General features: G+C 39.7%; 1 protein-coding gene across 1 annotated transcript in view; it reads right to left on the bottom strand.

Moving 5' to 3' along the window:
- LOC137261280 (ETS homologous factor-like) overlaps positions 1–11,072 on the bottom strand; it is a 42,854-nt gene extending 31,782 nt beyond the window's left edge. The window contains exon 1 of the mRNA XM_067799002.1: positions 10,925–11,072. The gene's annotated coding sequence lies outside the window, so the exon portion shown is untranslated. The remainder of the gene's footprint in view (positions 1–10,924) is intronic.
- Between the last annotated feature and the right edge of the window lie 3,994 nt (positions 11,073–15,066).

Here is a 15,066-nt window from a genome sequence, read left to right as displayed (position 1 = left end):
CACCATAGTGAGGCAGAGTGTGAGGAACGTCACAACTACGCTTTACGTGTACCCAGCGTTGTAAAGCCGAGACAATCGGTACTAACAAACCAAGACCCATCGTCAGAATGTGCCGGTATTCGAACTGGCGATGGCGGTGATGATGATGATGACGACGTCGACGACGACGACGGTGACGGTGGTGATAATGGTGGTGATCGGCGATTTGATGACGAGAACGCATATACTGGATTTCTCTTTTTTTCAAATGAGTCGTTCCCCCAAAAGTGCCCCCAACGCCTTTGCCAACCCAGCCCCCTATACCCCAAGCATACCGAATATCCAAATAGTTATGGACCATCCGTTTACGTACCTACTTACTGCATGGCTGTATTGCTTATACGGACAATTATTGTTGTGCCACACTTTAAGAGCAGTGCTAGCTTTATCTTTACTGAGTCACTATTTTGGGTCATTTGCACGCTGCATTTCTGTCACAACTTCCTGATATTTTCACAGATGAAAAGACTGAATGTATCCAGTTCGACCTGTTATTGCGAAAGGCGAAGCATGTTTCATTACCAGATGTTCTCAGATCTGTTGAGAGCGTGGAAAGTAACGCGGAAACAAGCTTGTTTGGCGTTTGTAAATCTTAAAAGGCCCATTGTGGTCTTGTGTCAGGCTATGTATAGAAGTTATCAGTTGTTAGTGGGTCGAACAAAACCCACGAAGACAGTGTGTGGCTTCAGGCACAGAAGACAAGACCCTTTGTGGTGAGGGGTGGGGCCCAGCATCTGCCATTCCAAGCTCTCATTCATAATTGATATGGTTTTTATAATTATCAAAACTTCATAAAAATAATGTTTGATCAGATCTGATGGTAAAATTGTATATAAATGTGATTTGAGCATTCTTTGCAAAGTTAGAAATTGTACAAATCACCAAATTGCCTGTAGCGAGAGAAACAAGGGTCGGTGCGTGCTCTTATCGATCTATGAATTGTTATCATGTGAAATGACTTTCATCGTCCTTACCATATTGGCACAGTACCTTTATCGCATCAAGCTCAGTCTCCCCATGAATCATATTGTACGCTGGTCAGGTCCATACTTCCTTTAATGCATCAGATACACACACCATAGTGTTATCACAAACAGGACACATGCCATTTACTCCAAGTGGAATTTGTATCAGATTGACTCAGGCATTGAAACTGTGAATATTTTAAATGTCCTAGTACAAATATGGCTCTGTCTCTACAAGCCACAAAACACGCACTAACTATAGCATCATTGCACAGAGAATATATAATGTCTACAAATACACAGTGACATTTAGGGTATATTTGGGATTACTCTTTCTCTGTAAAGTACAGATCTCAGTTGAGCTCTATCTAGAAACCGAATTCACAAAGCCAGCCCTCTAACCCACTCAGCCATCGCGGAAGCCAGATTGTACCCAAACCCATTACAAACACAACATATACTATCGCCTCATTACAATCATACAACCAGTGTTTCTACAGATATATTACAAACTTAACTCATAATCACTACAACGCCTTTGCAACCATAACTCATATTTACTACAGCGCCTTTGTAACCATAACTCATATTTACTACAGCGCCTTTACAACCATAACTCATATTTACTACAGCGCCTTTGCAACCATAACTCATATTTACTACAGCGCCTTTGCAACCATAACGAATAAATACTACAACGCCTTTGCAACCATAACGAATAAATACTACAACGCCTTTGCAACAATGACTCGTATTTACCACAACGCCTTTGCAACAATGACTCGTATTTACCACAACGCCTTTACAAGCATAGCTCATATTTACTACAGCCCTGAATTCTGTCTCATAATCCCTGAATCACACCATTTTCCTCTCTGTTACGTCGTTTATGCAATGATAAAGCCTTATCTGAAGCAAGTCTAGATTTCCCCAGGCTCCTTTCTATGGGTTAGTTTGTTTACAGCATGACACATAGTTCCTACGGCACGTTTACAAACATTACAGTTTTCGTGTCATAAGAATCATGAAGCAAATAAAGAATGAAATATTATAGCTAAAACTTTTGGGATAACCCCTGGAAGAATTCATTTTCATGATGAACGGCGAGGTGCATGAGCGCAACTTACACGTGGTTCTTCAAAACGTACACTTTGATGCATCGTAACATATCATATCAGAGCGCACGACAAATGAAACAACCTCTGCCCTCCCAATGTGTACGGCATCGTTTTAACGGGGCAAATTCATGTGAATTCCTGGAACGTGTGCAGTAAGTAGTACCACACGTCCATCACAAACATGTAGTGCAAATACCACGCATCCAATATAAACATGTGGCGTGTCTGCCACACCTTCATTTACAAACACGTGGCGAGTCTACCACACCTTCATTACAAACATGTGGTGAGTCTACCACACTTCCATTACAAACATCTGGCGAATCTACCACATCTAAATTTTACAAACATGTCGCTAATCTGCCACGCCTCCATTACAAACATCTGGCGAATCTACCACATCTCCATTACAAGCATGTGGCGAATCTACCACACCTCCATTACAAACATGTGACGAATCTACCACACTTCCATTACAAGCATGTGGCGAATCTACCACACCCCCATTACAAACATGTGGCGAGTCTACCATGTTTCCATTACAAACATGTGGCGAGTCTGCCACACTTCCATTACAAGCATGTGGCGAATCTACCACACTTCCATTACAAGCATGTGGCGAACCTACCACACCTCCATTACAAACATGTGATGAATCTACCACACTTCCATTACAAGCATGTGATGAATCTACCACACTTCCATTACAAACATGTGGCGAGTCTACCATGTTTCCATTACAAACATGTGGCGAGTCTACCACACCTCCGCTTCAAACGTGTGGCGTGCCTCATAGAGCTCCATGATCTCCATTGAATAAGCGGTAATATATGCACATCAATGAAAATGATCTAAGATGTTTCTGGTGAGATTCGACAAATGAAGCGTCTGTAAAATGCTCTCAACAACAGTGACACGCATTATGTACATTCCGATTCTCCGAAGTACGTACAGGTGAGTCTTTCCTCGCTGGTGTGGTTTTGTGGACTGTGTCATGCATACAGGCTCGGGTACTGTGGCATGTACTGGCCAAGAATGTTTGAATAAAGTGTCCTGCTGGACACGAAACCAAAACGTTAAGATGAGGAAAGACCACCCATAACACAAAATGGAATTGCCAAGATCTTGAACAACAATTTGATCTTCTTGTGATCAGATGGCTAATGGGCACAGGTGACCAAATGTTGGTTGTCAGTTCGCTGTTCAGATAGTTCCTTTCATAAAACGTATCAGGAACCGATCCTGGTTTTCGAATCAACGCATATGCCCACTTATCATATATCATCGTTATAAATTGGTAGGGGACAGTCGTATCACCACATGTCATCGTAACTCCATAATAAAGCATACTTGTATCATTATCGTAACTAATTGTTAAAGTACAGCCGTATCATCACATATCAGTGTATTTACAGACAAAAGTACAGTCGTATCATCACATATTATCGTAACTCCAGATTAAAGAACAGTGGTATCAACACATGTCATCGTAACTACATGTCAAAGTACAGTGGTATTATCACATAGCATCGTCACTCTATACTTATGTACAGTCGTATCATCACGTATTATCGTAACTTCAGATTAAAGTACAGTCGTATCATAGCATATCATCGTAACTCCATATTAAAGTACCGTGGTACCATCGTATATCATCTTAACCCCATATTAAAGTACCGTGGTACCATCGTATATCATCTTAACCCCATATTAAAGTACCGTGGTACCATCGTATATCATCTTAACCCCATATTAAAGTACCGTGGTACCATCGTATATCATCTTAACCCCATATTAAAATACAGTGGTACCATCGTATATCATCTTAACCCCATATTAAAGTACCGTGGTACCATCGTATATCATCTTAACCCCATATTAAAGTACCGTGGTACCATCGTATATCATCTTAACCCCATATTAAAATACAGTGGTACCATCGTATATCATCTTAACCCCATATTAAAGTACCGTGGTACCATCGTATATCATCTTAACCCCATATTAAAGTACAGTCGTATCATAGCATATCATCGTAACTCCATATTAAAGTACCGTGGTACCATCGTATATCATCTTAACCCCATATTAAAGTACAGTCGTATCATCGCATGTCATCGTAACTCCATATTAAAATACAGTAAACATTTTCTCAGATGTATCATTCACCAAGTATAACCGGATTTTATCGCATGTATAGCCCATTAACATGGGGACATGCTTCTTTATGTAGAGATATTAAACGCCTGTAAATAGTGACATGTTGCTCATTTAAATAGATGTATAAAGTGCCTTTAAATAGTGACGGCTACACCTAGTATATCGTGCTGGGTAGCCAATGTGCCGGGGGCGCTGACATAGTGACGTGCGGTCATCACGAACACAGTGAGAAGTTGACACCAATACAACACAGCGCCCCAACACGTGGCACATTTAGCCAGGTGGACTGTCGCTTTAGGATGGGAACGCCTTCAGCTCCCCCCTCCGTCCCCACTGCCCCGCTGCTTAGTCTTCCCACTACTGCCCTACCAAACTGATACAGACAAACACACACTGACGTCTAGTATCTGAAATGAAGTTTACAGGTTTTCATTTCACATTAAACATGATAAAAGGAAGCACTGAGACTTTTTTCATTTAGGATACCAGCGTCTTGAGCACGCACTTGTTGCAAGGATATGAGTTATATAAATATCCTATAGTACAAAAAAATGATATTAAAATGTGGTAACATAAACTTGCGACCATTCTCGACTTCATGGCCTGTATTTGGCATATATACTTCACGGTCTCTATGGCAGCCTTAGACGAACTTAGACTGTGCACACAGAATATGGACATATTTGTTCGTGTTTGTGTGCCTGGTTAAGATGGAAGGCATCTCCTTGCATATATTACGTGTTAATATGATTGTGATTACGATTGTGATTATGATTGTGATGAGGGTTGTTCTTGTACTTAGGGCCAACAACATCTCCCCAGTTTCTCACACAATATTCATAAATTCGGTTTAACAATGGATATTTTGTATTCCGCAAGTATGGATATGACGTCACAATGCAACCTTTTTTAGAGTTAAACTACAATTATTCTGTATACATGAAGCCAATCCGTGGTTGGTTTAGTATACACTGGTCCTATTGTATATTTGTGTGTGTCTAGTAATGACCCGTAGTTTAAGCCGGAGACAAGGTGATGTCAGGGATGTTGCTCAATGTTAATTCAGAAATTAATTTCCAACCACATGACTCCTACCATGTTTGAGACATGTTGAATAAATATAATTACAGATTCTCAAAGATATTATCTAACATACAAATCTGCGACTGAATACATTTTAAATCATATTCTATGTTGAAAAAAAGACATGTGAAAGTATTCTTCGAGTGCTACACGACAGTACAGTTTAAGATATTTTCAACTGACAATCAAACATGCGAAAGTCAGCTAAGGTATTGTTGTACTGAGGTGTAAACTTTGCCGGTCAGTTTGTGAAGTTTCAAAGAACAGGTTCCTGGAACAAGCTTACATGAGCAACGGATGCTTAGGTTTCAGCTAGATGAACATGATAGACTAGCAATCGTGTAACGTCATTGTTTTAGTACATTTTACCAATTTCTTGAAAACCTGCATTTTGGTGATCTATTCGTATCTTACTCTCTCGTAAAATACTTTAATTCCACTTGTCAATGACGCATTAACAAGTTTCCGTGTGATCCCTCTCAGGATGGTGGCAACTTGCAAGAAATATGACCCGCTGCCGTGTGAACAGCCAAACCCGACCGAGAATCTGTTTCGCTAACAATCGTATGACGTCATAACATGACGTACGCATTGTCCGGAGGTCGAAAACCGTTCGACTAGCTGGGTTTTTTTTCTCAATTCACTGTGTAGGCATTTATTCAACAACTTTCTCTGCTTTATTCAAACTATTTATACATTTTATAGATTCGTCTGTCCACTTAACTTAATCATAATTAACCATTTGTGTAGAAGATTAAAGCTTGTAAGAATATGTTTCACTGATTTAAAAATCCAGTCGAGAAACAGACGCAATTTTGTTTACAAATAGTCGGTAGCAAGCTTCCAAATACACTGATAATGTGATATATTTCACATTTAATATGGCTGAAGGAAAAACACGTCGTATTGTACATTCTGATGTACGCTTCTTTGTAGCAGTGTAAATCAAACCGACATTACCCTCCTAAAGCATACAACTAATAATATCAGTTTCATCGTGGTTCCTTTCATGTCCATTGGAATGTATTTGGGTAGAGAAACAAATCTGAGAAAACCAAATGTGTTTTGTAGCCTCTGTTGCTTGTAGAGGTAGTAGTGGTGGTGATAGCAGTGGTAGTAGTAGTAGTAGTGATGGTAGCAGTGGTAGAAGTAGTAGTAGTAGTGATAGCAGTGCTAGTATTAGTAGTAGTGGTGATAGTAGTAGTATTAGTAGTGGTGGTAGCAGTAGTAGTAGTAGTAGTAGCAGTAGTATTAGTATTAGTATTAGTATTAGTATTAGTATTAGTATTAGTATTAGTAGTAGTAGTAGTAGCAGCAGCAGCAGCAGCAGCAGTAGCAGCAGTAGTAGCAGTAGCAGTAGTAGTAGTAGTAGTAGCAGTAGTAGTAGCAGTAGCAGTAGCAGTAGCAGTAGTAGTAGTAGTAGTAGTAGTAGCAGCAGCAGCAGTAGTAGTAGTAGTAGTAGTAGAAGCAGTAGTAGTGGTAGTAGCAGCAGCAGCAGTAGTAGCAGCAGCAGCAGCAGCAGTAGTAGTAGTAGCAGTAGTAGTAGTAGTAGTAGTAGTAGTAGCAGCAGTAGTAGCAGTAGCAGTAGTAGTAGTAGTAGCAGTAGTAGTAGCAGTAGCAGTAGCAGTAGCAGTAGTAGCAGCAGCAGCAGCAGCAGCAGTAGCAGCAGCAGCAGCAGCAGCAGCAGCAGCAGCAGCAGCAGCAGCAGTAGTAGTAGTAGTAGTAGTAGTCCATACAAGGAATTGTTTTACATGTAAATCAAAATATGCTCGTGTTGTTGTATCACAGGATCACAGGTACATTAAACTGGCATCCCTAACAAGCTATGCATGCCATGCGGCTGACATTGCCAGTCAGAACATTAGTGAGCATACATTACACTCATAAATGCACTGTTTACCAAAATATACAAACTCTGGATTGTCATAGCAACTATAACATTATCCAACGAATAGGAATACATTATTTACACTTAAGCAGGTTTAAGTGATGTATATTGCCATGTGCACATAACGTAAAATACATGCTAAAGTGAAACAGCGTGACTAATATACATTGCTATATACACATAGCATGAAATCCACGCCTTCGTTTTACACAGTAACCATTATATATTGTCACATATGCACGACATAAAATCCATGCCTTACTTTAATATATATTGTCATTTACACATGACGTAACATATATGCCTTAGTTTCACAGTGTAAGCATTAAATGTTGTCATATATGCATACGGTAAAATCATTGCAATGTTTACAGTTTAAGCATTACATATTGTCATATATCCATATGGTGAAATCTATGTTATAATTATCTATGTAATAATGCTACAGTGTAAGTAATCCATATTGTCTTATATGCATAAGGTAAAATCCATGCAGTACATGAGACGATGCGGCGAAAATAGTAATGCCGCGTAACTCTTGTATTAATTTAGTGTTAATCATGACTGGAACAAATGGATGCTAAATGCTTGCTGTAGGTTTACAAGTAAACACGCATCTATTTAACGTACACGTTGATTACAGGTGTGCGGTTTGTTCCCAGGATCAGTCCTCGGGCTGGTTTCTTCCATGTAAACTGTTACCGCAATATGCTTTAACGCTGGTCACGTGATGCCATCATCCTGCAACCTGGTCAATATTGGCTCAGCTCCACAGCTTTGTTCGGAAAGTTGCAGCACACATCGAAATGCCTTCTTGCATAAATACCCATGTCACACGCCTACCTGACAATGCTTGGGTAAACTTGGAGGTCAGATACCACTTGCTTGTGTGTTAACATAGATGAAATTAGGAATAACTTATGAAAGAATATCCACATTTCTTTAATACTAGTTTGTGAGGGCCGATACCCACGAAAAGGGGAGAAGGGGACTGGGAGCTAAAGTGACGCATATGTAAAAGAAAATACACACATTTAGACAACGGTTGCGCCTTGTCACATTCAAAACACTTTGCAAAATATGTGTTTCTTCAGCTAACCCCAAAGAAATGAGAGCGTAGTTTCTTCATCACGTCAGTTCAGTTCAGTTGTTTACTCCTTGATCCAAATACCAACTTTTGTCTTCGCGTGGTCATGTGGAAATAGGGTTTTATGTAAAATTATACATTCTCGATTTCTACACTTTCTCCTTTAATTAACATTGGTAATGTGTACACTCTGCGATTGGCTATCTGTTGGGTTAGCCTCTTAAAGTGTCAAATGGCTTTCTGTCGTTATGGAAGATTATGGAATTTATATTCCAAAGCGTCTATATTCATTACGCGACGATATTTTCTATATGTTCGCTGTCAGAAATGATGGACTTCCTCACAATTTCTTCCACAGATGTACATTATAACTGACGTGGCTAACTTCACGTGTAAAGTCACACAAGAAGATCCTGACTATACGATCTACGATAGGTAGTCATACAAGTATAGCCTGACCACTCTATCTAGATAGGCAGCGACACATGAAATCCTGACCATACGATCTACGATAGGCAGTGGCACAAGTAGATACTGACTATTCGATCTACGATAATCAGTAGCACAAGTATATCCTGACTATATGACCAATGGTAGGCAGTGACACAAGTAGATCCTGGCTATTTGATCTACGATATGCAGTGGCAGAAGTAGATACTGACCATAGATCTACGATAGGCAGTGACACAAATGTATCCTGGCCTAACGATGTACGATAAAAAGTGACTCAAGTATATCCTGACCATACGATATACGTCAAACAGTGAAACATGTAACCCTGGCCTTACGATGTACGACAAGAAGTGACACAAGTGGCCCTGGCCTTACGATGTGCGATAAGAAGTGATACAAGTATATATTCTGATATTGCCACATTGTAATATCTGATCATATGCTACAAGATGAATCTTAGCACATCGTAATTTTTAACCAGACAAAACAGATAATAAACATGATATATAGACATATGTGCCTATATGTCATGATATATTGTAACGTCCGCCCTACTGACACGTGGATATACGATATACTTATCTTCCTACTCCACTAAATATTCTTATAACAACAGTCAATACAGATCACTATAGCCTTCGTCAGTGGTTTCATTATAAGAGTATGGGTGCATTTTTCATCCTGATTGGTCAGCTTTGTTTTTGTTGGCGACTCGAGATGTAGGCGAATAGAGACGTAGGCGAATAGAGATGTAGGCGATAACAGACTAAAGCACATATAGTAGAAGAGTCCGACTTTTGGACACACATAGAGTTAAATAGAATCTGCTTAGAAGAGAAGAGCGTGTGAACTGTCAAAATCATGACAAAATCAAGAGTATCTGAAATGTTAAGCACAAGTCTACCTGAATGAAGTGTGAGGGAGTTAGTGAGTAAGTGAGTTTAGTTTTACGTCGACTTTAGCAATATTCCAGCAATATCACGGTGGGAGACACCAGAAATGGATGTTAAACGAGAGGGCTTCTGTACTTAATCACAGGTTCTGATAAAATAGAGTTTCAAAAACAAAAATACAGATGTGAAACATCCGAAGACGAGAGACATTAAACACATAAGCGTCTGATATAAGTTTAACACAGAGTGTCCGATATGTGTTTAGCAGGAGCGTTCGATACATGTTTAATAAAAACACAAGAGCATTTGATATACGTTTAATAAAGAACAAGAGCATTTGATATTTGTTTCTTTAGGAGTGTCCGATATATGATTAACACAAGAGCGCCTGATACATGTTTAGCACAAGAGTGCCAAATCGAGGTACCAAAAAATGCTTCTGATGTCCCACACACACTAATACAGAGAAACTGATCAACGGTCGCCAGGTGCTGTGGCTCCAATACCTGCTACTCTGTGTGGGGAGCAAAACCCCATTATAATTCACAACAGTGTATCATACAGGCAAATATCGAATGATCTGGGTATGTCCGGTCAATATCCATTATGTAAGTGTTCTAGGTCCTGTTGCAGCTTACACAAAATGCGCAGTATAATACATATTGGTAGTTATAAACTCGGAAATGTTGAATCCTGTTGGTTGCAAAGTGGGAATCAATTATTTGAAGAATTTGTGGATACGACATGGCAAATGTTTGCAATATTTTTGCTGCATCTCGCTTTTCTTTTAACTTAAAAAGATATGGTAATCTAACTTTTCCACTAATTTGTAAATTAGAGCACACATCTACCACCTCCCTAAAATCGACTTTCCCCTACAACTCCACCCACCCTCACACACCACACACATTGGCTGACAATATTGCTTTAGACTGATAGAGTCGCAATACATGGGATTAAACTAAGTAGCAACAAATTGCACTAAACCAGTTCTGTGTGAATAAGATATGGAAAAAACCCAACTAAATTTATTCACCGACAGAACAAGACAGTTAATGTGACCTGTGTCATTATGACGTTACGTAACAACCGATGCCGTTATCAATACTACAAGGTATATGTTTAAGACGAATGATAGGAAGTCAATATAAAACTAATCAAACACATCTATATTACAGGCTACACCAATCAATATATGGAAAACTATTTACGACAGTGACAAAATTGCCTTGTCTCACCTGTGAAAACATTTATGTTTTGTTGCTGTGAAGCGACCTCAGCACCACAAACCCTGTCAACTGTGGCGCTTTCACCCTCTCTCGTTCTCTCTCTCCACTCGTGTTTTCTTTAACACTTTCTCCCGTCGTGCAATCTCTGCACCTAGTCATACGTACGCTCGTCAATGAGCGTGACCTGCTTAGCACTGGTTGGCTGCTGGCAGTTCGGAGTCGGCCAATCAGCGAACACAAATAGACGGAAGAAAATGTGGCTTGGTTGATAGAGGTGTATGTCATGTTAACAAAATGTCATTAGCGGCAGACGGGCCTGTCGCACACAGGTAGCTTGGCTGGCTAAACAGTGAAGACATGAAACTAAAACACTACAGCCACACAGTCAAACACAATACCCAGTCTTCTCGTGTAAAATATTCAAATTGTTACATTACCAGCATTTATCTGATATAAATGCTTCTCCGCAGCGGTCGGTAGACAAGGGCCTATCATTCCCGTCACATTAACTGATTGATATTCTTGCCCGAGGGTAGGTGTGTTCTGTTTGTATGAGAGCGCTGGGTCGGCGTCGGGATGAGAGTAGGTTTGGGGATGCGACAGTCTCGGTGTGAGGCCAGGCTACGGTTAAACAGCACGCTGAGATATTGAGCCCTGTATCTGTCAGATATATCAACACTGAACTCAATACAGGGATTATCGAACACCGTTATTTATTCCCGGTGTATGTATGTATGTATGTATGTATGTATGTATGTATGTATGTATGTATGTATGTGTGCGTGCGTGCGTGCGTGCGTGCGTGCGTGCGTGCGTGCGTGCGTGCGTGCGTGCGTGCGTGCGTGCGTGTGTGTGTATTTATGTATGTAAGAAAACAGCTTCAATGACTGGTAGCTGATAACCTACGATGTCGTTTACTGTCAGTGACGTCAAAGACAGGTTTAAGTGACGGCACTCCAACAACAACCTGTATGTTACTCCTTTTACGGCAGGTACAGAAAGATCAACTGTCAAGCCGTGCGTCAAGCCGTACCCACTTTACAATCTAGAAGTCTTAGTGTGTACATGTGTACAATTCTGTGATAGTTGGGGTATTTGTGTCACAGATGATATATGTTTTCTTGTCACTTCTTCAGTCATGCAAGACATAAAACAAACTGCTTCACACCAGGACCCAAAGCCTACTAGCTTTCTTTTGTGATATTTTTCAAGTTTGACTATTTATTTCCTTTCAAAACGTTCTACAATACAAAAAGTACCTCCACTCACTTCACTATCCACACCTATCTAGTCAGTCTGAAAGTTGTGAAGGTGCATTCACAAAGTTAAAGAAACGGACAAACTCCATACAGACCACCGAGCATTCGGAACTCAGTAATGTATATATTTTACGCTTGTAGCTTTTGGTTTTTGTTAAACTTTCTACATGACAATGATATCTGCAGGAGCGTTTATGCACCACAGTCAGTGAAATTCCTGTAATATCCCAGCTTTATCACTGAGTCTAGGGACAAAACAGTGTTGATATCCTGACCTCATGTCACACAAACTGTCACTGAATTCTAGGGCTGTGTATTGGCATATTTATTGCATTGCAACATATTGCGATTCATGTTCCCGTTATTGCGATACGTAGGACCTTGGGTATTTGACAGTGAGTGGCACTCACTGTGCATGTCAGTCCTATTTTCTACATTATAAGTCTCTAAACATGCGAGTGGCACTCACTGTGCATGTCAGTCCTATTTTCTACATTATAAGTCTCTAAACATGCGAGTGGCACTCACTGTGCATGTCAGTCCTATTTTCTACATTATAAGTCTCTAAACATGCGAGTGGCACTCACTGTGCATGTCAGTCCTATTTTCTACATTACAAGTCTCTAAACATGCGAGTGGCACTCACTGTGCATGTCAGTCCTATTTTCTACATTACAAGTCTCTAAACATGCGAGTGGCACTCACTGTGCATGTCAGTCCTATTTTCTACATTATAAGTCTCTAAACATGCGAGTGGCACTCACTGTGCATGTCAGTCCTATTTTCTACATTACAAGTCTCTAAACATGCGAGTGGCACTCACTGTGCATGTCAGTCCTATTTTCTACATTATAAGTCTCTAAACATGCGAGTGGCACTCACTGTGCATGTCAGTCCTATTTTCTACATTACAAGTCTCTAAACATGCGAGTGGCACTCACTGTGCATGTCAGTCCTATTTTCTACATTATAAGTCTCTAAACATGCGAGTGGCACTCACTGTGCATGTCAGTCCTATTTTCTACATTACAAGTCTCTAAACATGCGAGTGGCACTCACTGTGCATGTCAGTCCTATTTTCTACATTACAAGTCTCTAAACATGAGAGTGGCACTCACTGTGCATGTCAGTCCTATTTTCTACATTACAAGTCTCTAAACATGCGAGTGGCACTCACTGTGCATGTCAGTCCTATTTTCTACATTACAAGTCTCTAAACATGCGAGTGGCACTCACTGTGCATGTCAGTCCTATTTTCTACATTATAAGTCTCTAAACATGCGAGTGGCACTCACTGTGCATGTCAGTCCTATTTTCTACATTCTCTAAACATGCACGTTATGGTTCTGATAACAGAAATATTAAAATTAGGTTGAATAACGAAAAATCTGTTGTGAATGAACAAATTCATAAAGATACTCACAAAAAATCATATACATGTATCTTCTTTACTCAGTTTACCGGTTCTCAGAAAAAAATTGTTGCATTGCGTATCATTTGAAAAGGTGTACCGGTAATACCGTGCAGCTCTACTGAATTCTGACTTTATTCTGCTATTAAGACAAGTTTCGACCGGAATGCCACTCTACTCTGTACAAGTTTATTTCACGGGAAACAATGCAAGAGTTATTACACTGACAACATTCAACACGACCATTCCTGAGTTTAAAGATCACGAATACAGTAGTACAAATACATTCCTATAGCAATGATTAATTGTGGAATCCTACTTAGATAATAGCAAGTATTACATCGACATGATCATAAAAGACCCACTAGTAATAATAGACTCTATAAATCACAAAAGTAATAACTTCTCCGTGACCTTTGGTTCAGGCCTTGACCTCCCTGACCTGACCCCTGAAATACTGGACTACTGGTATGGATAAATTCATCAACATATCAAACATGTACGAATGTAAATAGTCAGTGATTTACCAGCTTCGATTTTCCGAGTAAATAAATTCCATTTGGTACCTAATGGCATAACATAAACATCACACTAGTGTAAAAAAATAACGCCGCCTTCTTCGATAAATTAACATCCGAGAGAAAAAACATTTAAAACATAAAAACAAATAGATTCCATAAAATATTTTCCCCATATGGTATCGAAGCAACCAAGTAAAATGAAAGAAAAGGACAAAACCATTTTCATGATAACATCAAGTGTCTGCGAGCAGAGTCTTGTGCGATTCCGACTGAATCTGAATTCCGACACAGTTTGATGTATAGAGAAGAGACAGTGAGTGGGCGACATCGACTTCCACATTGTCATTTCATCTCACAGATCTGGAGTTATCTTTCCTTGGTGACAACTGGTAAGCTGAACTGAACAGATTTACCCTTTGGAAATAATATATTCTCAGAGATCGTTGATAGTTCACTTGTTTGAGTTTAATCGTTTGTTTCAGGACAAAATAAAGGATGAGTTTATCTCCACCGAAAACACTCATATTATGGAAGGTCAGCTGCGTCATGTGATTAACATGTCAACTGTATTTGTGTCACGTGACTGTAGTTCAACTGATACAGTGCCTGATCGCTTACTCTGTGATGATGATGTTGGTATATATTGTATAAAAAGCTAAAAACATTTCCTTCTTTCTTTCCTTTTAAAGGTGACTAGCAAAGAATTCACTTTATACTTAAGGTTTTACATGTGAAGATAGCTTCAAATATATGCGATATTTACACTCAAAGGATACCCGATAATTCCATCATTAAAATTCGTCCTGTCGAGCAGTTTCATTTGAATCCGACAAATATCAACACTCCCAACAGTGTTCGGAATACCTCCTAGGGAAGCTAAGGGTAATGAACGAAGGGAGCGTGAAGATTCATTAGTACTGCCTTCATAATCATAACCATTAAATCTGGGAGCCAGTAATA

Source organism: Haliotis asinina, chromosome 14 (assembly GCF_037392515.1).
Source record: "Haliotis asinina isolate JCU_RB_2024 chromosome 14, JCU_Hal_asi_v2, whole genome shotgun sequence".
Lineage (NCBI taxonomy): Eukaryota > Metazoa > Mollusca > Gastropoda > Lepetellida > Haliotidae > Haliotis > Haliotis asinina.
The sequence above is the reverse complement of the archived record's forward strand: the minus strand, read 5'-3'. Positions and strand labels throughout refer to the sequence as shown.